We start from the raw sequence: 26,781 nt of genomic DNA, 5'->3' as shown, positions 1-26,781 counted from the left end.
CACTGTTCATCCAATCGATCGGCTTTAGTTAGCAGCAGTAGCGAAGGAATCGCTCCATCGGGTTCAGTTAACAGTCATCGATCGATCGCTCGGGTTCAGTAACGCGTAGCCTACAGTGCAATCGCTCGGGTTCAGTTAGAGCCCAATGCCTCGCTCGGGTTCAGTTAGAGCCAGCGCCTCGCACATGTACGAGAGAAACGTGCATCGCTCGGCCCCCGACCTCCCATCGTAACCGGCAACTCCCCGAATTTTTCCTCCCCCTTGCTTCTACCATGGTTTTTTCCGTCGTGGACGGCCCAAAGAGTGTCATGCAGCTGCGTCTCCGGCCCGCCCAGGACGAAAAGCCCATTTTCTGTCATGATTTTTTGTCATAGAAGTAGGAGCCCACCACAACTATGATGATATCGGGTTTTGTCACAATTATCGTCATAGAAGTGTCATATGTATGACAGAAAAAAAATTCGTTCGGCCCAAAATGTCACGGGTGTGTCTTTTTTTTGTAGTGTTACTTCCTAAAGTTGACACTCTTACAAACCCACTTTCATCAATATAACCTTCAAAAATAGGAGGCATGCTTTCATCATAATAAATTTGCTCATCAAAACTTGGGGGACAAAAAATATCATATTCATCAAACATAGCTTCCCCAAGCTTGTGGCTTTGCATATAATTAGCATCATGGACATTCAAGGAATTCATACTAACAACATTGTCATCATTCAAATATTTTATGCCAAACATTTTATACACTTCTTCTTCTAGCACTTGAGGACAATTTTCCTTTTCATCATACTTACAAAAGATATTAAAAAGATGAAGCGTAAGAGGCAAACTCAATTCCTTTTTTTTGGTAGTTTTCTTTATAGACTAAACTAGTGATAAAACAAGAAACAAAAAGATTCAATTGCAAGATCTAAAGATATACCTTCAAGCACTCACCTCCTCGGCAACGGCGTCAGAAAAGAGCTTGATGTCTACTACACAACCTTCTTCTTGTAGACGTTGTTGGGCCTCCAAGTGCAGAGGTTTGTAGGACAGTAGCAAATTTCCCTCAAGTGGATGACCTAAGGTTTATCAATCTGTGGGAGGCGTAGGATGAAGATGGTCTCTCTCAAACAACCCTGCAACCAAATAACAAAGAGTCTCTTGTGTCCCCAACACACCCACTACAATGGTGAATTGTATAGGTGCACTAGTTCGGCGAAGAGATGGTGATACAAGTGCAATATGGATGATAGATATAGGTTTTTGTAATCTGAAAATATAAAAACAGCAAGGTAACTAATGATAAAAGTGAGCGTAAACGGTATTGCAATGGTAGGAAACAAGGCCTAGGGTTCATACTTTCACTAGTGCAAGTTCTCTGAACAATAATAACATAATTTGATCATATAACTATCCCTCAACATGCAACAAAGAGTCACTCCAAAGTCACTAAGAGCGGAGAACAAACGAAGAGATTATGGTAGGGTACGAAACCACCTCAAAGTTATCCTTTCTGTTCTATCTATTCAAGAGTCTGTAGTAAAATAACATGAAGCTATTCTTTCTGTTCAATCTATCATAGAGTTCATACTAGAATAACACCTTAAGACACAAATCAAACAAAACCCTAATGTCACCTAGATACTCCATTGTCACCTCAAGTATCCGTGGGAATGATTATACGATATGCATCACACAATCTCAGATTCATCTATTCAACCAACACAAAGTACTTCAAAGAGTGCCCCAAAGTTTCTACTGGAGAGTCAAGACGAAAACGTGTGCCAACCCCTATGCATAGGTTCATGGGCGGAACCCGCAAGTTGATCACCAAAACATACATCAAGTGGATCACGTGATATCCCATTGTCACCACAGATAAGCACAGCAAGACATACATCAAGTGTTCTCAAATCCTTAAAGACTCAATCCGATAAGATAACTTCAAAGGGAAAACTCAATTCATCACAAGAGAGTGGAGGGGGAGAAACATCATAAGATCCAACTATAATAGCAAAGCTCGCGATACATCAAGATCGTGCAAAGTCAAGAACACGAGAGAGAGAGAGATATCAAACACATAGCTACCGATACATACCCTCAGCCCTGAGGGTGAACTACTCCCTCCTTGTCATGGAGAGCGCCGGGATGATGAAGATGGCCACCGGTGAGGGATCCCCCCTCCCGCAGGGTGCTGAAACGGGCTCCTGAGAGGTTTTTGGTGCCTACAGAAGCTTGCGGCGGCGTAACTCCCAATCTATTGTTCGCTTCAATGTTTTTAGGGTGTATGGGAATATATAGGCGAAAGAAGTCGGTCGGCAGAGCCACGAGGGGCCCACTAGAGTGGAGGGCACGCCCAGGGGGTGGGCACGCCCCCTATCTCGTGGACTCCTCAAAGCTTCCATGGCTTGCACTCCAAGTTCCCTGGATTGCTTGTGTTCCAAAAATAACTTTTCCAAAGGTTTCATTCCGTTTGGACTCCGTTTGATATTCCTTTTCTTCGAAACACTGAAATAGGCAAGAAAACAGCAATATGGGTTGGGCCTCCGGCTAATAGGTTAGTCCCAAAAATAATATAAAAGTGTATAATAAAGCCCATAAACATTCAAAACAGATAATAAAATAGCATGAATGCTTCATAAATTATAGATACATTGGAGACGTATCACCGACTGTGGAATATCACTCATCTTCGGCCTTACTACACTTGAGCCACTGGCTCTCATGATGTACATATTTTGATGATGTATATATTATGATAAGTTATAAGGTAGGACCTCTGTCCTTTTCATCCTCAATGATCATATGTCTTTATCATTATAATTTCAAACGATCATTTGGGGGCTGATCGTATTCGAATATAGCTTAACCCTCTTGGTCTAGCTCATGATTTTATTCGAATCTAGCCGTTAAACCTCATGATCACTAGGGGGCTTCCTATTCAAACATAGGTCGTATTCGAACCAAAGAGAACATAGGTGTCGGTACCCTCTTGATCGGCACAATGCCAAACTCACTAGGGGGCTTCTTGATCGTATTCGAATCATAGCTTAACCCCTTTTGGGTCTGACTTTGATCATATTCAAATCAGAGTCGTTAAAAAACTCTCAAGGTCATTTGGGGGCTTCCTGTTCAAACATAGGTTGTATTCGAACCAAATAGAACATAGCTCTCGGTACCCTCTTGATCGGCGCAACGCCAAAGCCACTTGGGGCTACATGATCATATTTGAATCCTAGCTTAACCCCTTTGGAATGGTTTACTGATCATATTCGAATCAGAAGCCTCGATTTTTCTTTCTATTTGGCTTAAGCTTTTGAAAGCAATCTTTGATTTTGTCTTGAGACTTTTTTGTTCAGATCTAAGTGTGGTTTAAATTTAGCCCGGCTTGGTTTTAGATGATAAGTTGCCAACATACGACAAACATCATACATTTGGAAGTGAGTGGCTTCTAAGGATTGGGTTATCACCCTTACTGTTCAGGTCACATAAACCAGCAGTGTAAATTCAAAATCACAGGTATGGTATTATAGTTATGTTTCAAAGCTATAACTCATAACAGGCTTATCTATGACTCTTTTTCCATATTAATGGTTATCTGTAAGATATTATGACCCGCCTTGCGGTAAGCCGACAAGGGTTCTTGTGATCTATTTCTGTGTGGAGGACAAGTTCAAAGACTTTCTTATGCATAAGGAAAATAGATGATAAGTATAAAAAGGGGCGGATATAAGACGACGGCTTAACAGTGTTGAGTACCAAAACGTGCATGATGGCACGACAAAGCAAAGTCATTTCTACCCTATTACATGACTCCTCGAGTCAAAATGATTAAATTGTTTTTTCAGCAGGCTACAAATATGAGCCGCCTGGTGGATCAATTCTCTTGTTGACCCGAAGCTTCCGGATCAGCCCTCTCCGCTCCTTCATCCTGTTCCCGGTCCTAGAAGGTTGATGATGACCAGTCAATGCCATTCAAAGCTTCAAATTCAGCTTCATCATTAATTAGTCCGGCCGGGTCAACTTCAGGTGTGAAGGTATGCTTACGAATTGGTGGGATCAGGCTTGTCACTTTATAATGTGGCATCGGGATCCTCCAGTTTTCTGTATCATAACCCGACTGGTACCTAGTGAGATCCGCCTCATCAGCAATCAGGGTGGCCACAGGGCGTATTTCCTTCACATAAGTGGCGAAGTCCTCCCATTCAAATGAAGTGCCATCTTCCTTAAGGCTTGGATACCCAATGGCGATGTCGGTCGGGTCTAATTCTGGTAGCCAAGCTTTCGCCCGGCTTAAGGCAGCCACGGCTCCGGCTCTCGCAGACGACCGACTTAATTCATTGAATTGCTGAGGCAGCACAGAAAGTTTCCTTAGCACATCCACCAGGAGTGTAGGAACTTCATTTGACAGGGCAACTGTGGCTAAGGTACGCTGAGATCCAGTATACAGTTGTTCCACGAGCGTATAAACCACCTTCGGCTTTATCAGCATATCTTGGTTAAGAGTTGTGCTCCTAGGGCCTGCATAGCAATATCAGGTGAGTTAACGACAATTCATATGACCATCAAAAGGATTCAATATTTGACACGTGTAGGGCGACTTACCAAAGATTGATGTGACCATCTGAGATACATGGCGTTTTAAGCCGGATAATTCATTGGTCACCTCTTCAAGAGCTGCCTCTGCTTTGTCAGCTCGTTGGGTCAAGGCAGTCTTTTCTTCAGCCCAGGCCTTTTTCTCAACTTCAAAGTCAGCCTTCAATTTCTCTTGTTTAGAAACACTAATTCAACTTTGGAATTGGCTCTTTGGGTTTCAGTCTCGTGTGCCTCCAGGCGACAGTTCTAATTGAAGTTGATTCGTGGTGGCCTGTACAATTACCGGGTCAAAATCATGAAAATTAGCAAACAACATTAAGTCCCAAGCACTTTGCAAGCAAGAATACTTGGCACTTGGGGTCTAATGTCTACCGAAGGATTCTATCTATGTGGCGGTTCATGAGAGTAAGTCCCAAGCACTTTGCAAGCGAAAATACTTGGCACTTGGGGGCTAATGCATATTGCTGTTAAATCTAGACAAGTACTATATTCTACACAAGCATGTGAAGGACCGGCTCATTCATTTTGATTAAACCGGCCCTTGGGGACTACGTATTAAGCCGGATTTTTATAGGTTTGACCAAGGAATATTACTAATGCTTATATGTTTGTTCTAAGTCTACAACATATTCATTATAAGCAATAGACTTGGGGGCTGGCATAGTAAGGATGATTCAGTGAAGGGAAGAGTTAATACCTCAAATTTCTGGTGCATTTGCTTCACCATATCAACTTCGAGGTTACGGCTGTTGTTCATTTGGCTAAGATAGCTAGAAAAAACTTCCCCAATGCTCATATGAGTATAATTAGCAATGTCAAATTTGACCTTGCGGCGACTCAGGTGCTCCTCCTTGGCAGAGCACTTGGCGAGCACAATGGGTCTCCCCAGCTCAGTATAGCCGGTTTTGATAATTTCCACATCAACATCTTGAGGGTCGTCTGCCTTGGCCGGGCTAGGGACTTCAGGATTTTCAGAGCCGTCGGCAGTTTGCTCCACAGGCGGGTCAGCAGTCGACGCTAACGTGTCATGAGCCGGTTCAAGCGATGGCTCAGGAATAGAGGCATTGGGAACGACCATCTGGAGTTCCGGCTCATGGATAGTTGGCTCTTCGGCCGGCTTATTCTTCTTCACCCTCTTGCTGGGTTTTGCTTTTCCACTACATAAGATCAAAAAGGTTAGTAAAAGTATAAAGAACTGAATTGAATATAGGATAAGTAAATCATCATTACCCTGGAGCGGTCTTAAAAGCTGGCAGGTTGTACTAGATTGAGTCACCGGATGAAGGTGAAATTTCCTGATAATTCGAGTCAGAAGAGTTGAGTGGTTGACGAGTGAGACCCGCCAAAGGATAAAAGGGATTAAGTCGGAGGGGACCTCGTTCTGGCGCTTCCTTGGTGTGTTTGGTAAGCCGGAGGAGAGTTCCGCATCTTTGCTGGTCTGGGTCTGCCTCCGGCTCTCATGAATCTGTCGCTTCAAAAGAAATTGAGGATCTTGATAAGCTAAGGGATGTGAAAATCTTACTTTTCGTACTCTTCGGATTTTTTGTCTTGGCAAAGGCTCTGAGTCGGAGGACATAATAGTTATGTCTTCATCTACCCATGACTCGTTCCCGTATCATCCTGATCATAATCAGTATCAATAAGGTGATTAAAAATTAATGAGCCAAGAGAGTCAAGGGCTACCTCTGACTCAGAAGAGTCCTCCAGTTGAAACAGTTCAGAAGCACTAGACTTCTTTCCTCTTTTCTTTGTGGCGGCTTTCCTGGCGGCTCTCTTGGCCTTCTTGGCTCTCTTCGCAGCTTCATGATCATACTTTGTCTTCCAAAATTTATCGTCGGCCTGTCAAAATCAGCAAAAGTTTGAGTACAGACAAAACATCAAGGATGAAGGTAATTTACTCAGTTTGCCGGCTTACCGCTGGAGCCGGGTTAGCTTTGTAGAAAGGGCTTAAGCCCACCTTACCACAATCTGCTAGGCTTTCATTCAAGAGTGTCTTTATCATATCATTAATAACATCATCAGGTAAATCGTCAGGGTTGTGTCACAGAGGGTCATTCTTCTCGCATCTGTAAGTGCACATTAACCTGGAGCGGCGGCTCAACGGGATGACCCGCCATGTGACCCAGCACCAGAACAAATCAATGCCATTTAAGCCATTCTCCAGCAGCGCTTTGATTTTTGCAAGGGTGGGGGCGAGCGTCTGGCGTTCAGCGGCTATCACCTTGTCAGGAAGCGAATGATTAGAATCAAGGTGCAGGGTGCAAAAGCCGGGCAGAGGGTTCTCATCAGCCGGAGAAGTGTCTTGGCAAGAGAACCATGTCTGGTTCCAGTCTTTGGGGTGACTTGGTGGATTTGCATAAGAAAAAATGACGTCTCTCCGTCGTTGGATTGAGACCCGCCAAGCTCCAAATTAGGTCCATTGGCACATTCATTCTGGCGGTTCAAATAAAACAACTCTCTGAAGAGCAGCAAGCTGGGCTCTTCTCCAAGGTACACCTCACTGAACACTTGACAGTTGCAAATATTAGACACGGAGTTGGGTCCGATGTCTTGGGGACGGAGGTCAAAAAAGTGCAAGACTTCTCTGAAGAACTTTGAGCCGGGTGGATCAGTAAAAACAACGACTTCCCCTTCTTTGGGCTGAGGTTTTTCTTCCGTTGGATCAGGAGCGCGGTATGACATGATCTCCTTCTTCGACAGATAGCCGGTTTTCAAAAAATCATCAAGGGTAATATCAGTGACAATGGATGTTGCATGAAGTGCTTGTTTTGGGCGGCATTGTGATGAAGGAAGCCTAACAAAGAATAAAATGCAGGTTCAAATTTAAGCCGGAGGAAAAAAGATTACAGATCATATTTAGCATGGCAACTTATAAAGGGGCCTAATGGTATATGACAAATTAGTCAGGTTACATAAACCACCATGAGCAGTGTAAATTATTTAAGCCGCCATGATAAGTTGGATGATGTTTATTGAGCATTGCAATTTAAGTCGGCAATTTGAGCTGCCATGGCTAGATGGATCTACCAAATACAGTTTTTGGCTAAATGTATACAAACAAGTTTCACAGGCTGTAGCTATTATTTTGGATCAAATACTGTTCAGGAAAAGGAAATAATATAGACCTAAAAAACCAGTACAGACGAGTTTGTGAGTTCTAACAAAGTCTCTTTACAGAAAAAGGGGATCCGCTAGTATCAAAAGTGGAAGCAAAACAACTACCGCATGAGTTCCATATTACTTTTGGATCAAAAGAGGCTGCGGTGGAGGAACTATGAAGAAACCGTGATGAACTACGAAGAACACAGAGAAACTTGCAAATCCTAATGCGGATCTGAGGTGCGGGAAGGCAAAAACTTACAGCTGCAGATCTACTGCGGAAGGTCGCCGCCTTTCTCCGGATCGACTGAGGTTGATGCAGCGGCCGAGGTTGAGGAAGATGAGGTGCTCTGCGGCGGCGGAGGAGCTCGAGCGGCAGAAGGGTTGCGAGAGGAAGAAGATGCTGGAAAGGGGAGAATGAGGAAAGACCTGGTCGTGCTTATTTATAAGGGAAGACTGGTGAGTGGGCGCGAAAAACGAGGAGGCCGAAAATATGGTTATCCAGCTACTAGGACGCCTCGATTCTCGGGATGGTCATTAAGATAAGGATCTGTTGAGATATGTTGGATAAAATATGAATTAAACACAGATGATGTCATGGCAGGTTACCACAGACCCAGAGGATGATGTCATGGCAAGTTATAAGACTTTTGTACAAACGAAGAGCAGAAGATTTTTCTAAGTGCTGAAGATTGACATGAACTAGTTCAAATCAATCTGGGGCCTAATGTTGGAGATATAACTATAAGGTATGACCCGCCCAGGAGGGGCCGGGTTATACCTACGACGATTCTTGAAGCCCAAGACGATGCTTGAAGATGGCGGTTCAGTTAAGGGCCCAAAGCCCAAAGACGACTTAAGGCCCATAGAGATAAACCACCATATGTATACAACTTGTATTGTAAGGCAAGAATAGAGAGAAACCGAGCCGGACGCTGTTTATGAGCTGGCCGGGACTCTGTGAGCCGATGGGCATCGACCTCTGTATATAAAGGGAAGACCCGACGGCAGTTCAGGACAAGTAACATCAGATCAAGAACTAGATCAAGCGGATTCGCTCCCTGGTAATCGAGACATAAGCAATCCCACTCAAAACTGGATCGTAGGCTTTTACCTTCACCGCAAGGGGCCGAACCAGTATAAACCCCATGTCCTTTGTCCCGATTAACCCCTTTAAGCTTCCTAGTTGTGATGGCTCCATGACTAAGTCCGTTCACTAGGACATCTGACGTGACAATTCCATGACAGTCACCAAAACACATAACTCATAATATAAATCGTCATCGAACGTTAAGCGTGCGGTCCCTACGGTCTTGAGAACTATGTAGACATGATCGAGACACATCTCCGATCAATAACCAATAGTGGAACCTGGATGCTCATATTGGCTCCTACATATTCTACGAAGATCTTTATCGGTCAAACCGCACAACAACACACGTTGTTCCCTTTGTCATCGGTATGTTGCCTGCCCGAGACTCGATCGTTGGTATCTTCATATCTAGTTCAATCTCGTTACCGACAAGTCTCTTTACTCATTCCGTAATGCTACTCCCGCAACTAAGTCATTAGTCACATTGCTTGCAAGGCTTATAGTGATGAGCATTACTGAGAGGGCCCAGAGATACCTCTCTGATACACGGAGTGACAAATCCTAATCTCGGTCTATGCCAACCCAACAAACACCTTCGGAGACACCTGTAGAGCATATTTATAATCACCCAGTTACATTGTGACGTTTGATAGCACACAAGGTGTTCCTATGGTATTCACGAGTTGCATAATCTCATAGTCAGAGGAACATGTACAAGTCATGAAGAAAGCAATAGCAATAAAACTTAACGATCATAATGCTAAGCTACCGGATGGGTCTTGTCCATCACATCATTCTCAAATGATGTGATCCCGTTCATCAAATGACAACACATGTCTATGGTCAGGAAACATAACCATCTTTGATTAACGAGCTAGTCAAGTAGAGGCATACTAGGGACACTATGTTTTGTCTATGTATACACACATGTACTATGTTTCCTGTTAATACTATTCTAGCATGAATAATAAACATTTATCATGATATAAGGAAATATAAATAACAACTTTATTATTGCCTCTAGGGCATATTTCCTTCACATACCCTCTGATACTAGCCATAGATTCATCAAAATAAGTAAACAACATGCGAAAAACAGAATCTGTCAAAAACAGAACAGTCTGTAGCAATTTGGATATTTCGAATACTTCTGTAAATCGAAAAATCCTAAGAATAGGAAGTCCTAAGAAATTGTTTATTAATCTTCTGAAAAAGAATCAACTTAAAATCATAGTGATGTGATTTATGAAAATTATTTTTGTGCGTGCAGAAGTTTCTGTTTTTCAGCAAGATCAAATCAACTATCACCGTAAGCTATCCCAAAGGTCTTACTTGGCACAAACACTAATTAAAACACAAAACCACATCTACCCACAGGCTAGATGAAATACTTATTGCTAAACAGAACCTAAAAGTAAAAACAAAAATAAAATTGGGTTGCCTCCCAACAAGCACTTTTCTTTAAAGCCTTTTAGCTAGGCATTGATAATTTCAATGATGCTCACGTAAAAGAGAAGAATTGAAGCATAAAGAGAGCATCATAAAATACGTGACAAACACATCTAAGTCTAACATACTTCCTATGCATAGGCATTTTATAAGCAAAAAAAATTATCAAGGTAAGCAAAAACTAGCATATGCAAGGAAGACGAAAAAGACGATAGCAATCTCAACATGAAGAGAGGTAATTTAGTAACATGAAAATTTCTACAACCATATTTTTCTCTCTCATAATAATTACATGTAGGATCATAATCAAATTCAACAATATAGCTATCACATAACATATTCTCAACATGATCCACATGCATGTGAAGTTGACACTCTTCCAAAATAGTGGGGTTAACATTAACTAAAGTCATGACCTCTCCAAACCCACCTTTATCAAAAATTTCATAAGATTGAATATTCTCCAAATATGTGGATCTAAAGTTGACACTCTTCCAAACCCACTTTCAATATTATTGCAAAAACTATTATCAATCTCATATTCATCATGGGGCTTAAATAAATTTTCAAGGTCAAACGAAGAATCACCTCAATCATGATCATTGCAACAACTAGCATCCCCATGCTTAGGGTTTTGCATATCATTAACACAATTGACATTAATAGAATTTATAATAACATCATTGCAATCATGCTTTGAATTAAGGAATTATCAAGTATTGGTGCAATAGCAGCAATCCCAAGTTTAACATAACGGACTATAGCAAATTCATCTCCATAAATATTGGCATCATGGCCACAAGAATAGCAAGCATCACACTCATCAAGGGGAGGGTATCTCAATCAAATCATCGGAATCATAATTATCTATAAATTCATGCATATCATTATTTTCTTCCAAAGCAACAGTCATTCTCTCAATAAATTCTTCGACATAGGCATTGTGAGCATAGTTTTCATAGCAATATTTAAGTATGTCAAAATTTTCAGATTTGTAGAGAGTAATATCATACTTTTCAATCAAAGAAGCAACTTCATAAGCACCCTTAAAAGCAATAAATTCTTCACGCTTCATCTGAGAGGCAATGGTGTTGATGTAAAAGCCCTCCGTGATCGAACCCCCGTTCGGCAGGATGCCGGAAAAGGCACCTAGATGGGATCTCACGGGTACAGAAGGTTGCCGCGGTAGAAAAGTGGTTTCGTGGCTCCCTTGGAAGTTTTTGGGATATTTGAGAATATATTGGAGGAAGATCTACGTCACGGGGTCACCGAGTGGCCCACAAGGTCGGGGGCCGTGCCCTACCCCCTGGGTGCGCCCTCCACCCTTGTGGCCGCCTCGTGGCTCTTTTGACTTGCACTCCAAGTCTCCTGGGTGTCTTCTGGTCCAAGAAAAATCATCGCGGAAGTTTCATTCCGTTTGGAAACCGTTTGGTATTCCTTTTCTGCGAAACTCTAAAACAAGGAAAAAAAACAGAAACTGGCACTGGGCTCTAGGTTAATAGGTTAGTCCCAAAAATCATATAAAATAGCATATTAATGCATATAAAACATCCAAAACAGATAATATAATAACATGTAACAATCAAAAATTATAGATACGTTGGAGACGTATCACCTCCCTATACCTGCTCACTGCCGGAAGTCGTCCCACACCCCACCACGTACCATATCCATGTTGCCCGCCAAAACCAGCCTGCACACCAACGACTTGGATCGCACCATCGCCAAACAACAACAGTCGCGTCGTCCCATCTCCGCAGAGGACCTCAAGCACCCGGCCAACCACCATGAATCGCAGTGCCACTGGCCAGCCACTGCCCACACGAGAGGCCAACCCTGCGCCGCAAGGTCCACTAGCAGAGAGTACAAAGGGCCTCCACCAACTCCCTGCACCGCACGACAACTCCTGCCTCAAACCCATTTTGATGGATAACCTTGAAAATTCCCTTAAGAGCATCTACAACCGGACCTCTCAACCAACCTCATACGCCCGGGCGGGCTGCCCGGTCGTTGCCCTCAAACGCCCGGGCTGACCGGCACCCCTCATATCTAGCCCAAATATGAGACGGATATGGGGGCGCCCGGGCACGCCGCCGACCCAGCTGCAGGTCGTAGCGGTCCCACCTGTAGCGACAGAAGCTCCTCCATCTTTCATCAGTGCAACCAAATTTTAGTCCCACATCGCCGGCCGAGACGGACGCCGCCCGGCTTAAATAGCTACGCCAACGGATGGCGGCAAGCTTGGTTGTTGTTGTGTAGGTCTATCAGGCATGTGTGATCGAGATATATTTGACACTAGATTGCATTTCGTTGACTGATGATTGTTCATCGAGTGTCAAGTTTGTCTCATATACGTTGATATCTCTACTACAATGACATTAGATTTTTATTTTATTTTTTCATGCATGGTTGTGATTCAAAAAAAGACAAGCCGACACCAATGTTCCCTTTGTGAAGGATATAGACCCTGACTATGAATCTTCTATGTGATAAACATAGAAAATTCATAGTAAGAGTCCATATTCTTAACAAAGGATGCAATGATGTCAGAAGTTTGTCCCTTCTGGACGACCCGGATATTTAAGCTGGTCGACTAGCTCATCAGTCGGTGAGGTGGGACTAATACGGGTGTGGAAATGTTAAGTATGAGCAATTTTCAGTGCCCAGCCGGCCCAAAACGGACAGGATGATCGACGTGCATGGCCCTTCATAATAAATATTTTGAAAATAGGATGCGTGGTTGTAAATTGTGAAATTTGAGGCACACCCGGTCACTGTCCGCGAGCGTGTCCGGATGTGTCCGCGGCGTTTGAGGGTCCAAATTTGCAACCTCCGGCTGTAGATGCTCTAACATCCTCATTAACAACGGACCTTCCCTCTCCCAGTAAGCTTAGTGACAACAACAGTCCAATGATTGTTTTATCGATCTCGACGCTCTACAACACAGGTCCTCAATAGAAACTGTTTAAGTACATATATGTGTCCATGCAAAAAAGAAAAGGTGCTTATATATGCTTCTAGTAGCGGAGATGTTTTTGCCTTGCCTTGCTTGGGGACGTGAGAGCAGTAGTAGGCATACTAACTTGGACTAGTAGAGTGCCCGTGCGTTGCCACGGGCTCTTGAAATATTTTACCAGAGTTACATGTTAAAATCCACACGTACAAACAATATAACACAAACTGAAGTCCATTATTGCAATGTCACAAGCTGAGTGATGTTACAACTTAACATCTATTACAAAAATATTAATATCTAGATGATGCATTTAAGAAATTCTTTGACAATATCAGGAAAGTTTCCTCTAGCTTCATTCCCGCGATGTTTTAGCAAGTATAATAAAAAATGCTTCCTCAATTCATACCCATCCTGCAGAAAAAATAAATGTAGTTAGTATGAAAAATTCACGGAGAAGGTCTTAAAACATGTAACCCACAATACTAACCGCGCAAACCGGCTTGACCAATTCTTTACCGTTCCACCAGAGCATAAAATGAAAAACAAAATAGCCAGACACATTCCTGGAAAACTTTCAATTAATATTATAAATAATAGAATGATAACAAAAGTAAATATTCTTGTTATGAATTCATTACCCGTCTATACTCGTTGGAACACCGGCCGAAAATAAAAGATGCCATTTAGATATATCAGAATTCCACCCAGGTAGCTTTATTTCGAGTGCTTCTTTGAAATCCCTTGAAAAACTTTTTAATTTCAGTGAATGCCTCAAGTTTTTATCCTCGGACGATTGTGATGATTGAATAGGATCCATAATATATAGACGACGTGCCTCTTTGTCGATGATGTACAGGATGTATCGGCCGATGGATGCATAGGGAAGATAAATCTACAAGTGGAGCTATTAGAAACAAAAACAAACCATGATAACAATGGTCAAAATATTTTATTTATTTTATTGCAAGATGAGATGTCGGTCTCCATCCCAGGCCAGCTATCAAATAATGTTGCCAACGTCTGGATAGTTTCCTTCTCACAAAACTTCTGACCTCGTGTTGACTCTAGCAGCATGGACTAAGTAAAAGAAATAAAATTTGGTTTCAACATGTTGATACTAATGGCACCTAGAATGAAGAGTTACTGTAACTTACACAAAATCGTAGATCCATGTAGTGTATAGGAGGGTCTGTGAACAATACTCCCTCGTCACATGCCAGCATATGCACGGCGGTATTGAAGCAATCATTGTCCATGGGCTGCTCCATGTTAAGTATGCACTGAAGTTTCTTAAGACTTAAGCTCATTGGATCGGGTGTGGAGCTCCGGACCCATACCTTCCTGTAATTTGGATGGTTAGAAGAACAATAATATACATCCGCACATTAAATATTGATACATGATACTTACTCCAAACATCCAGCATCATTGTTCGACATGATGTAGTTGCAGAGGCCGGCAAGTATTTCACGTTGGTCCGTGGGAATGATAGTGTTTGGGGCGGGACGTTTCTCTTGGACTACGTCAGATGGATTATCCAGGATCTCAAGATCAGAATTAGCTAAAGTTTCTTCGTTGAGAGGCTGATGGTACATGGGACATCCTTTTAACTTATTAAGCTCTGAATCGAGCAAAATAATTGCTAATTTTTGTCGAAAATGTTTCATATCCTCCTACAAAAAAAATATGAAAACAGTTTATAAGATATTTTGATTAAACATTATGAGATAATGTATAAAACTGAAATACCTGCGTAAACTGGTCTGATAGTCCATGTGGTGTCCAGTATTCCATATAATTTAGCATAAACAATCCACATGATACACTATAATATTATAAAATAATGCTTTAGAATATCAGATAGATGAATCTAAAAACAAACTATTAAAACAAGTGCTTACCCATCGGTTTGTATTGCCTCCTGAATTTGCTCTACAACCGTCCATTTTGTAACATTAAGATCAGGCCATTTATGACCTTTGATAAACTCCGGACTATGCTCTGCAAGTTTCAGCCATTTCTCGAGCCCTAATAACTTTTATATATATACGAGATATGTTAAGGATGAAGTCAAACAAAATAAATGCTAAGATGAGAAAAGAAATAGATAGTTACCGTAGTAGCAAGGTCATTGCGTTTGACATTCTCACCAAGTGAGTCCAATACTTGGATCTCTCGTTTTTTGGCGTTGGCAACTGCTAGATACCAATGGTAGCCCGGCATGTTAATCGGAATGAATAACTGGTGTAAATAAGATACAAGTCACAGTCACAATTAGATATAGTTATTAATAAATCATTAAACATATGAACTAAATAAAAACAGTCTATAATTATATGCATGGATTACGAGACAAAAACTAACCATATCTTGTTGTAGATAACTATTAACATGACGCATGATGCGACGATATTTTGATGGGTCTATGTCTCTTTCCCCGTCTTCTTTTATTTGGCCCGATACAAACGTGCTAATAATGTGTACCTTTTCACCCGCCCTGTCTTGTAAATGCTCGTGAGCAAGCATGCAATATATGTAAGCATTTATCACCTGCAAACAATATTTAAATTATATTTATACATTATGATATTATATATAATCAATTAATTACAAAGATTATGCAATTGGTCTTACACCGTCATGTAAGAACATGTCATTTTTAATAAGGCATTCCAAATCGTCAGTTGCTAACAAGGCATCTCCAATGTCCACAAACTGGGTATTCTTAGGGGCAGACTTGATTGATTCGATGACTGTAATATCTCTAGAGGTACAAACATAGTCTATGAAATTCATAAAAAAGTGAGCCAGCTTAGTAAACAATAAAAGCCAAATTAGTTGAATACAAAAGAAAATATCACAAAAAATGATGATAATAATATAAAAAATACCTTGTGGAATAACATGTAAATTAGCATCCTTTTTTGGTTTATTATGAGATATAACCTCTTCGACGTGATTATGTTGTGAATTTCCGGCCCCTTGCAGCGACATTGCATCTGAACCCTCAATGGATTCTTTCCGTGCATCTCCAGAGTCCATATCCATGTATACTATATCCTGAAAAACAAAAATATAAATACACCATTCATTTTATCGTATATAACATAGATACAGAGTAAGGTTAGCTATATGCACCTCTTCTCGCGGTGTTTCAGTGCGGTCTGTCATCGTTGCATCCGTGCGTATGTCGGAACCCATCAATTTATGTCTATGCTAAAATATATTTAATATTTTTTACTACATCATAAAACTATATATAATATATAATACAAAACAACTGTTTTATCTGATAATAAGAAAAGCATTTGGTTATCTATAATGTTCATATAAGTTAGTAGGCGTTTAAAATTGCTTAAACTATTTTAAATTAAATGATAGGCTATGCAAAATTGACAAACAGAAATTAAAACAAACAACCCAACATTAACAAAGTTTATTTGTTTCATCTAGATTTTTTTGTGATACCCTTAATATATGTAACAAGCATAAAAATATTTATTTTCATGAACCAGGTTTATATATATAGAATTTTGTTTATTTACAAATCAATAATTACGATTTTTTTTGTTTAATATCATTTTGTGAGGTACAAATAAAATTACAAACAAAATCATCCCAGCATTAATAAAAAGTATACTATGATGAATTATATATGATGAAATATAAATGATATTTCCTACTGCATCATATTACGAATTTGATATTATTATAATTATATGTAACACAACTTATTCATATGCAAAAAATGTTGTTTAAATAATTATTATGAGAAACCAAATTTGTTTTATATTATATTTCCTAATAAAAAATATTTGTAACACAACTTATTGGTATGCAAAAAAGAAAACCAATTTCATATTATTAGAAATATATGTTGTTTAAATAAATGTCATACGCCATGTTCCTAATTTTTTTACATAGTTTTCAAAAAATGTTCATGATATTTGAAAACTATTTTTGCTATTTACATAAATGTTCTTGATAATTTGATATTTCATAATGTTTTTTTCAAATTATGCAGGTGTTGTTGTTTTTTAAAGAAAAATGATATATATTATCAAAAAATGTTAGGTATTTTCAAAAATTGTTCCTCAAATTCAAAAAAATGTATTTGCTTTTTAGAATTTTTTTATGGGTTTACCAATAAAGGTTCTGACTTTTCAAAAATTGACCTGGATTTTAAAAAATAGTTATTGTTTATTGAAATTAGTTATCAAATTCAATACAATGTTAATATCTTAAAAACTTGTTCAAGTTTATGAAAATATTATGGATTTTTTAAAGAGGTTACGATTTTCAAAGTTTGTTCTTAATATTCAAAAAAATTTGTGCTTGTAAAGAACTGTTCACACTTCCAAATTTGTTCATTTTAAAAAAAATTGATGTCATTTTCGATTTTTTTTAAATATTCAAAAACTGTTTGTGGTCAAAAAACTGTACAAATTTATCAAATTTTGTATTTGTTTAAAAGTTTCTTCTCAAAATTCATAAAAAAAATATGTTTGGAAAATTTGTTCGCTTTTTCATTTTTGCTATCTATTTTCAAAAACATTCATGTTTTCAAAAGAGAAATAAGGTGATAAAGCAGAAAAGAAAGAAAAATAAATAAAAAAGAAAAATATTTTGGGTCGGCCCAGTCGGGACGAAGCCTTTGCGTGCCCAGCCCCCCGCCGCGCGACGGCCCACCTCCCCCGCTACGGCTGCGCTTGCCGTTCCACCTACCCGCCCGTCGGCCCACCTCCCCGCCTCTCCACCTACCCCGCCGCCCACCTTATCCAATCCCTCCGCTCCACTCCCCTCCACTCGCTCCTCTCCCCTCCACTCACTCGCCCGTCGCCCCAGTTTCCCCTCCGCCGCCGCGTCACCGCATGCGTCCACGGGCTGGCGTCCGCGCGGCTCCGCCCGGTGACCGCCGCATCAGGCCCTCTCCTCTCCACTCAGTGGAAACCTATCGCCCTTTCACCTCACCCCCGACGCATCACCGCGCACCTCGCCGAGAACACAACCACCAAGACTCCGCCCGGCGACAGCTGCGTCTCCGGCGAGCCGTGTGCGGCTGAGGGGATGCACGCATCGAGCTTCATCGCGCATCAATCTGCAACGACATGTGTGCGGCTGGATCCGGTGGCGGTCCGTTCAGATCCGCCACGTTGCTGGTCTCCGGCGATGTCAAGGTCGAACCGAGGCGGGGTGCATCGATCTGCAACGACAGAAGCTACGGTACGCGCTTCCGAACACTTTCCTCCTCTACTTCTTCCATTTGTGGAATCCCTGGCCTGATCTCCTCCTCGCCTTCTGTTTCGAGGCGGCTCCCCGACGGCCAAGACACTGCCATAGTGGTGCATCCTGTCGTCTTCATCGCCGGCAAGAAGCAACCCCACGAGGTGCAGTCACGGTGGTCTACCACTCTGCCGTCTTCCGGAACCCATCCCCACTTCCGTGGCAAGGTGAGACAAATGGCCCCTCCCCCGTCCCCCGTCCCCGCTAATGGCCGTAGGTCAGTGGTTTGCTGTAGTTTAGGGCTAGCTACGTGAGCGTGTACTGCGAGAACGTTAGCTTTAGGAGAAGAGAGAGGGATTTGAGACAACAGATCGAGTGTTGCCGTGTGCAGTGTTGGGTATCTTTTGCACTTGCTCCATCAGCATACTGCTACTATTTCATATCATTGATTGATGCATTATTTTTTCATAATTGAATTGGCGAATGATGAAAAGGTGTAATGTTCAGGGATTTTTGCTAGATGATTTGTTGATCCAGTTTAATTTTAGTAGGCATCTGGGTACTGTTTACGAATTGATAGCGCACCTTGCTTAAATCCTACAGTATTATTTTTACTTTTCTCAAACAATCTTTTCTGGATTTCATACTAACAAGTGGCTTGGTTTGTGTTATCCAGTCCTAAGTTCTGCCATCCTTTCGTAGTGATAGCTGTCTTGGGCCGGGGTGCAACGGATGCATTCAACACGTTTCAAGTGACTTGTATGTAGATATAGAGCCAGTGCAAGTCGATTATGGCAGGAAATCAAAGTCAGTTTCCTCATTTTTCCATCACCGTAGGACTATTATGACTACTGCATTTTATTTTAGTTTGGAGATAAGTCATGTTGTCAAAATTACTTCTTATTTGCAACTGATTGGTGTTGCACAGAATAGGCATGCACCGTTGCAACTCACGGGTATTGTCCTTCTGCTTTTGCATGCTACTATGTATTGCTTTTGGTTTTAGTTAAGCTAACATCACCAATCGTTTAATGATTGCTGGGCTTGGCCTTGTGCACAAGTTATGGCCCAGTTTTTTTACTTAGTAATTTTGGTTTCTTAATGTTTTAGGAGACACATTTATTCCAGCTGCACTTTATGGAAATATAATAAACTAAATAGCAGACAGTGCTACGATGTCAATAGTCATCTGGTTATGAAGCTGTCATTTTAATCATGAAATAGTCACTGTTCGATCTTTCTTGCAATTTCTGGAAACAATTTTGTGTCCTACCACCCAATATTGAATTTGTGCTAACTATACACAAACTGGGCTGAACTGGGATCATGGTATTTAACCATGATAAGCTAAAGGTAGTTTAAACATGTTTAATAAAGTCACTTTTGCTTCTTGTTGTTGTGATATATTGTACTATTATATGGTCAGCTAGAAGATGAAAACTATATTTGTTGGAGTTGAGCTTAAACTAATTTCTTCATGCTGTTGATGTATTTTGTGGTTTCATGCGCTTTCGTTCGTGAACTTGGAGACAACTTGGAGACTATGCTTATTGGAGAGGCTGCTTCTTGGGAGTGCAAAGTAAGCAGAACAACCCACACAACTACTGCAATCAAAGTAAGTAAAAGCAGCACAATCTGTATGCATTTTATGTACATAGGTATGATACGCTCATTTCCTCACTTTGATTTTGACTAAACTTTATTGTGCAGTAGGAGTAGTTGCTAGAAGTATACTTTGTTGAAAGCTCATCGATGTGCCAATTTTTGATAGTCAAGGTACTGTTTCTGAAAATAGTTTGCTTAGCTTCAGTGTTGTTGGATTCAATATAAATTGAGTTATGTTTTTGGTGCTACAAGGAAATCCTGGACACTTACAATCAAGTTGGGCATACATGTCAACTCTTTTTTGAGGGACGACATGTATATCAATTATGTGAGGTGAGGGGATAGAGTTGTGAAGGCAAATTATAAGTAAAACTACTTGACCTAAAAACTTCTTATCTACTACTTGCTATCAAAACTCAGTGTCTACTGTTTGCCATAAAAACTTCTTGTCTACTGCTTTGTCATGTTTCGTTTTTTAGTACATATGTACATGTGTGTGGTGAGCTTCATGTCTGAAATTTGCATTGTGCTTACAAGTCAATAAGGCATCTAATGCCAAATAATATTATTTATCTTCACTTGTACATTAGAGTCATCTAATAAGAGAGGTCAATGATGTGACCATATCTTCATGAGTTAGAGACACTACAACTCCTTAGAGTCATCTAATGACAATAATTAGTTTGGTTGCCTATGCAGTCTAGAATATATGATGAATCTATTTTTCTTCAGTTGTACCTCACCTATTAGGACATGATCATAATAAAATAACTATTATACTTTTAGAGAAGAGACAGATCAAGAAATCTTCATACCTAGATGAACTCGCCTTCTTGATCCTCCTCGGAAATTTTTCCTCTAGGACTGGCTAATTTGATCTTTTGCTATCTGTGATGGGCGAAGGGAGAGAAAGGAGGGGGAGGAGGGATGGCATAGGTTAACATATATAGATAGGCCATGCGCCGGATAACTGGGTAGGAAATCATGGCTTGTTCTAGTCCCACCATATATTACTGTATGGTGCAGATCTATTTCCTTTCGAGATAAAATTCCCACCTGTTAATATATTAGAAAATGTGTCAATATTTATAACTTTCTAAATAGGTAAATTGTTATTGTATTCATTAAATAATCAACTTATCATTGATTTGCATGCCAAGATTAGCTATAACTGGCCACACATTTTACATTGTATATACTTAAATAATAATAAAATTAATATATATCTCTGCCAGTGGCATCAAAACATATAGCTTTCCAATTTTCGTATGAGTAAAACAATATTGTAACATGTATATACTGTTGCAGGAAGTGTTTAAGCACTTTGGGGCTGGTGGCTAGTTAAATTCTGATAATGCATTCACAGACGAGTAAGAAGTTAAACTACATCAGAGATTGGAGAAACTTTACTTATCCACTCGTGCTGCCAAAGTATGAGTAACACAATTTCATCGTCTCTTTTCTTTCTACATTGTTTCCTTTGGATTTAAAACATTGGCATCTTTTGCCAGCATTTTTCAAAGGGACGTTGTTCGGGGAGTGGAGGGCTACATAGTGACAGTACCTAAGCAAGTGGAAACAGGTATGTTGCTCCAATTGTATATTAGCTCCAATTTTACTTACCACATATGTCTATTCTGTTTAAATATAGTTAATACATTGAACACATTATATTTTGAATTACATTATATTAGAATGAGATGTGACTGCCTTAGGGTAACTTTATAATAATTTTCTTCCTCACCAAATATAATTGGAAAATGTTGGTAACGAATAATAATTGTCGGAACATCCTGGGACAGACTTGTACTTTATGTAGTCAATAAGAAAACAGTTTGGAGGGGACTAATTTTGTCTACTGTATTCAGGAACACATACAAGATAATCATTGCTTTATCAGAAACAACTTGAGCAAGACAAAGAACTGTGGATCCTGTGTGAACTTGAAGATTGGTGACAATTGAAGGTACGTGCCCTATGACCGTTCGATTGCTGGTTTAAAGTATACATCGTCTCGTATAACAGTGCGTGTATGGATGAAGTTATACGATACGAGATTAGCTACTGCAAAAGAAAATTAATGACGTGCACAATAACGATGAAATGTTAATTAATTAATTTGTTCACTTAAATAGTTCACTGAAAAATGAGTGTATACATCGTATCGTATAACAGTGCGTGTATGTATGAAGTTATACGATACGAGATTAGGCTTTAGAACTTTAGTGTGACGAAAAAGCCCAGATGGTCTGCCCTGCCCCACTTAAACATAGGGACATATTGTGGCTCTCCTACTAAAGATTTTTATCGAGAGCACGCGAAAGGCGTCCCTTAGCTTTAGAGAAGGGGACAAACAATATGTACAAGATTTACATGGCTGCAGGCATCGCCCACGACGTGCCTGCCATCTCCTGAAAACCCTCCTAGGCTACTATTCACAAAAATGTAGAACTCCACTCCCTCTAGCTAGAGCCCATAGGTGGCGCTCCATGAAAATGTTCTCGGCCAGTTATTGCTCATTAGACAGATTATTCCTAACTAAAACTCTACCATTCTTGCTTCGATATACTCCAGCAAATCAACATGACAAAAGAGTCGAAGTCCTTTCAGTGTGTCTCGGGAATCCTCTCACTCGAAGCCACCCACCACTCTTCTACCTTTTCATGTCCATTGGGTATCAGCTGCAGAGGTATCCCTACCTTGGAAAAGCATTCAAACCAGACCTGTCTGGCATAGACACATTTTGCAAGGATGTGATCCACCGTGTCCTGCTCCTGATCACACAAGAAGCATGAAGATATCGTATCTTGCAAACCGTGTCGAACTCGCCTATCCGACGTCCAGATCCTATATTGGACCGCCAACCACATAAGTAGCTTGCATGAGGTGCCCCGCTTTTCCATATCGCGCCCGCAAGCTGAAATTGCACCCATCCCTCACACATAATCGCATAAGCCGAAGCAGCCGAGTAGGTGCCCGCACCGTTCCATCACATACTAAAGATCAGTATGTGCATAGTCTACTCATGCTGCCTCTCCCCCTCATCCTCTATCCTTGATGCATCATGCCGCCTCTCTCCCTTATCCTCTCTCGATTGCAGCACTGATCGGGAACCGGAATGTCAAGCTCGATTTCTAGTTTGAGAAGCTAGACCCCTTGCCTGAATAAGTTTCTTTGTCGTCGGAGCGGTTGAATCCTCGTAGGGTAGGAGATATGTTTGTGGGTGCGATTGTTTTATCGGCTGATTCGCTCGACCCCTCACCGGTTAAGCTGATTTATCTCCCAAGGACATGGATGTTAGCTTATTTTTTAGCGTCTACGGCGAAAGCTCGGCGCTAGGCCAATGCCCAGGGCTTAACCGCCCAAAGGCGAGCGCTTAACAAACAGAAATTACCAAAACAACAAATATAAAAGCGAAACCAACTTGTAGTAGTACCAAAACTACAAATGGTTCTTAAATATTCCAAACCCAAAAAAAATTATAGTTTCCATCCATAACCAAACATGACAAGATGAGTGAAGTAATCCTGACGGTTCTGCATGCATAGAAGCATATTTAGTTGTTCAAAACCCTCAAGGCCGCCATAATCTCCTGAGGGATGTTTCCAGCAGCTAGATTGTCTTTCACCATGAGCATCTGGACTACCACTTGGCTCCTGAGCATAATTGGATCCTAGAGAGAATGAAACAAATTCACCATTAAATGCTGTAGTAGTTGGATTATAAATGGCACATTAAAACTCGTCGTATAGATAATTACTGTAGTGTTCATCCAGGTCATGCTACGCAAAGAACCGAGCTGGTGGGCCATCTCTTGTAGAACTAAGAAACCCGAGTCTTTGCTGTGACAAACAGAATAAAAACTTGAGATTTCTACATACTGCATCTTATTCATCTAAAAAATTTATTAAATTACCATCGAAAATTGAATGACATGTTGTCATGACGCCAATCCATGAGTTCGGTGTTCCATCCAAGGACCCTAGCCTGCAACACTTCATTGAGTTCTTGCTTCAAAATAGTGATCTCCTTCATCATCTCTTTGTTGTGAGTGCTATTTCCCACTTGTCGTCTGTCTAGTGATGGATTAAATATGATAACCCTTCTCCTCATCCGATTTACCATGAGTAGACCATACGAGGAATCCGGGATAGACAACGGAAGTAGATACTACAGAAGGTCAACACGGGTTAATTGCTCTCAGGAAAGAAAAAATAATTTAGGAATTAAAGAATCTTACAATTGTGGAGTTGAACACATCATATCTAGGAAAGGGCTGTAGAACAGCATTGTTGATCAGCACCGAGGTGCGCTGCCCTTGCGGCATCCAGGAATACCTTAGAGCCCGTGATTGAGCATGAAACTGCAAGTCAAAATAATGTTTTCCTCCAACCATGTTGGTGCCTGCATGCCTCTCTACTTCAGCGCTCGCAAGCTTTCGAACAGCGAGATTGAAGCAGTCGGGATGTAGGCTTGTTGAAGTAACAAATAGTGTGTCTTTCAGCATTCTGAGGCTGATTTCGATCCGGTACGGTGGATCGCTTCTTATCCAGATTGAGCTGCACGTAAAAATATAAAAAAATGGTTAGCACTATGAGTGGTACTTTAAAACAAATTTTTTTCATATGGTAATATTTTCTAGATAATCTAATAGCTACGAGCAGAACGTAATATTTTGATAAACTATAGAGCATGAAAGTTGTTGCAGCACCTTCTAGCAAAAGCTAAAATTAAATAATAATTTCTCTGTAAGAACAATATTAATTTGCTAGAAATTAATAGCAGGAAAATTTAGGTAGAAACCATTATACCAAGTTTGCTGGCTGTTTAAAAACAAAATTAAATGGTTGTACAATAACTAACGACATTAAGTTTTTCAACATTTGTATTGCAAATAATACGGTTGATGTTCAACGGCAATACTGCCAAAACATTTAACAAAAATAATTTTGTACTGATGGCCGCAAAAAGTAAGATTTAATCTAAAGAAAAACAAATCAAGCAATATCATACTACTATATCAAACAGAGTCTGATGTGTACAACCTAGCTCTAATGAGATTTCTTTAGAGAAAATAAACATAGAATAGCATAACTTACTCTAGTGTCTGCTCATCATGAACGCCGTTCATAAAGCCGAATATATATTCGAGAGCATCTTCCACGAAATGCCGTGGTGGGGGCAGAAGATGCAGGGGTGCGGGCAAATCCTCCTGGGGGTCGGCCACAGCATCGTGGAGCTCGAGGGCAGCCTCATTGGGGTTGGGGGCAGCGGCATCCAGGGTCGCCGGCGCATTGTTTCCAATGATAGGCTCCATCGCTGATCGATACGCGTGAGTGATCATTCACTGAGGTGTCTTGGCAATTAGGATGTCGATGCAGCATATATATTTTCAATGCTATTTATTGCCTGCCAAATATATCAAAGCGTTTTTACTGCTTTTTATTGCCTGCCAAATATAACAAATCGTGACGGTGGCGTATCAGATATTTCTCCTTTTTTTATAGTTGAATATTTTGTTCCTAAGGATTGCCATATTTACAATTCAACATCAATGAATTGAAAAAAATCAACCTTTGTATAAAACCAGATATGCCGAATTAAGCTCGCGTACAAAATATACACACTACCATAATGGCTACACGTAGAGACAAGCAAAAAGAAAACACACTTTAACACAAATGATTGTTCTGTGTGAATACATTATTATTCCAAATGTAGATAAAAGGACCGAGGGAAAAGAGCTATTTAACGAGCCGTCTTGAAAAACAAACTCATCTACTGTCCATTTTTCCTGGCTACCACTGCAGCATTGACGTATGATAGTGTTTCGTCAAGTGTCGTTAAGCAGGCTTCGTGGATATCTACGAAAAAACAATTTGTTAGTACTAATATCATTGTAATACAAAAACGAACAAAAGGCCATAAAAATCAAAATAGTTTAAAGAACTTACCTTGAAGATGATGAACATCATCATCCATGTCGGGGGAGAACAAGAATGTGCTCTCCCTCATAGTGTCCAGGCACTTATCCCTCCGGTTTAGCTGTATGTACGTGACTGCAATTTTCTCGAATAAATTTTCAGTGCACTGCAAGTGTTTCAAGTGACGACCAGCATGCTCTTGACTTAGGCGTATAAAAAGTATCTCCCGTCTGGAATGATAAAGATATGTTGATGGTAGTCAACTATCAAATAACAATAATCATATAAAACCTCAAGTACTGATTGGAGTTTACCGAAAATTCATGATGCCTATCTCAACAAAATGGACCTGCCGTCTATATAATGAATCCCACCTATGTTGTATCTTACCAGCATAGACAATAATACCAAGAACATCTGGAAAAAATTAAGTCTCGGTGAGACAAAATGTTGAATGGATAAATATGCAAAAACAAACTAAAAGATGTTGCACCGGTATTGGTTTTGTCTTGTAGCAAGGATATGGCACCAAGTTGTGGGAAAAAAGGTGGACAGATTGTCGATGCAATACTGTGCACCGATGTCCTAACCATGGTCATAGCATTTAGTTCAATGACGAACTCCATGCATAGATACCAGAAGTGACCATCTAGCATTTCCGTGGGGTTTATCCCAACGCTAGTGAAGTCATATGTTAGCCCGGTCTGCAGATTGTCGTTGAATCGATAAGCTTGGTTGTTGAAGGCAATTGCTTCAATCTTTGTTCCCTAGAAATTTTTAATAATTCAGATAACAAGACTTTAGAACACATGTGTATATACATTAAAAAAGGTTGATATATTTAGTGATCA

Source organism: Triticum aestivum, chromosome 5B, assembly GCF_018294505.1.
Source record: "Triticum aestivum cultivar Chinese Spring chromosome 5B, IWGSC CS RefSeq v2.1, whole genome shotgun sequence".
Taxonomy (NCBI): domain Eukaryota; kingdom Viridiplantae; phylum Streptophyta; class Magnoliopsida; order Poales; family Poaceae; genus Triticum; species Triticum aestivum.
The sequence above is the reverse complement of the archived record's forward strand: the minus strand, read 5'-3'. Positions refer to the sequence as shown.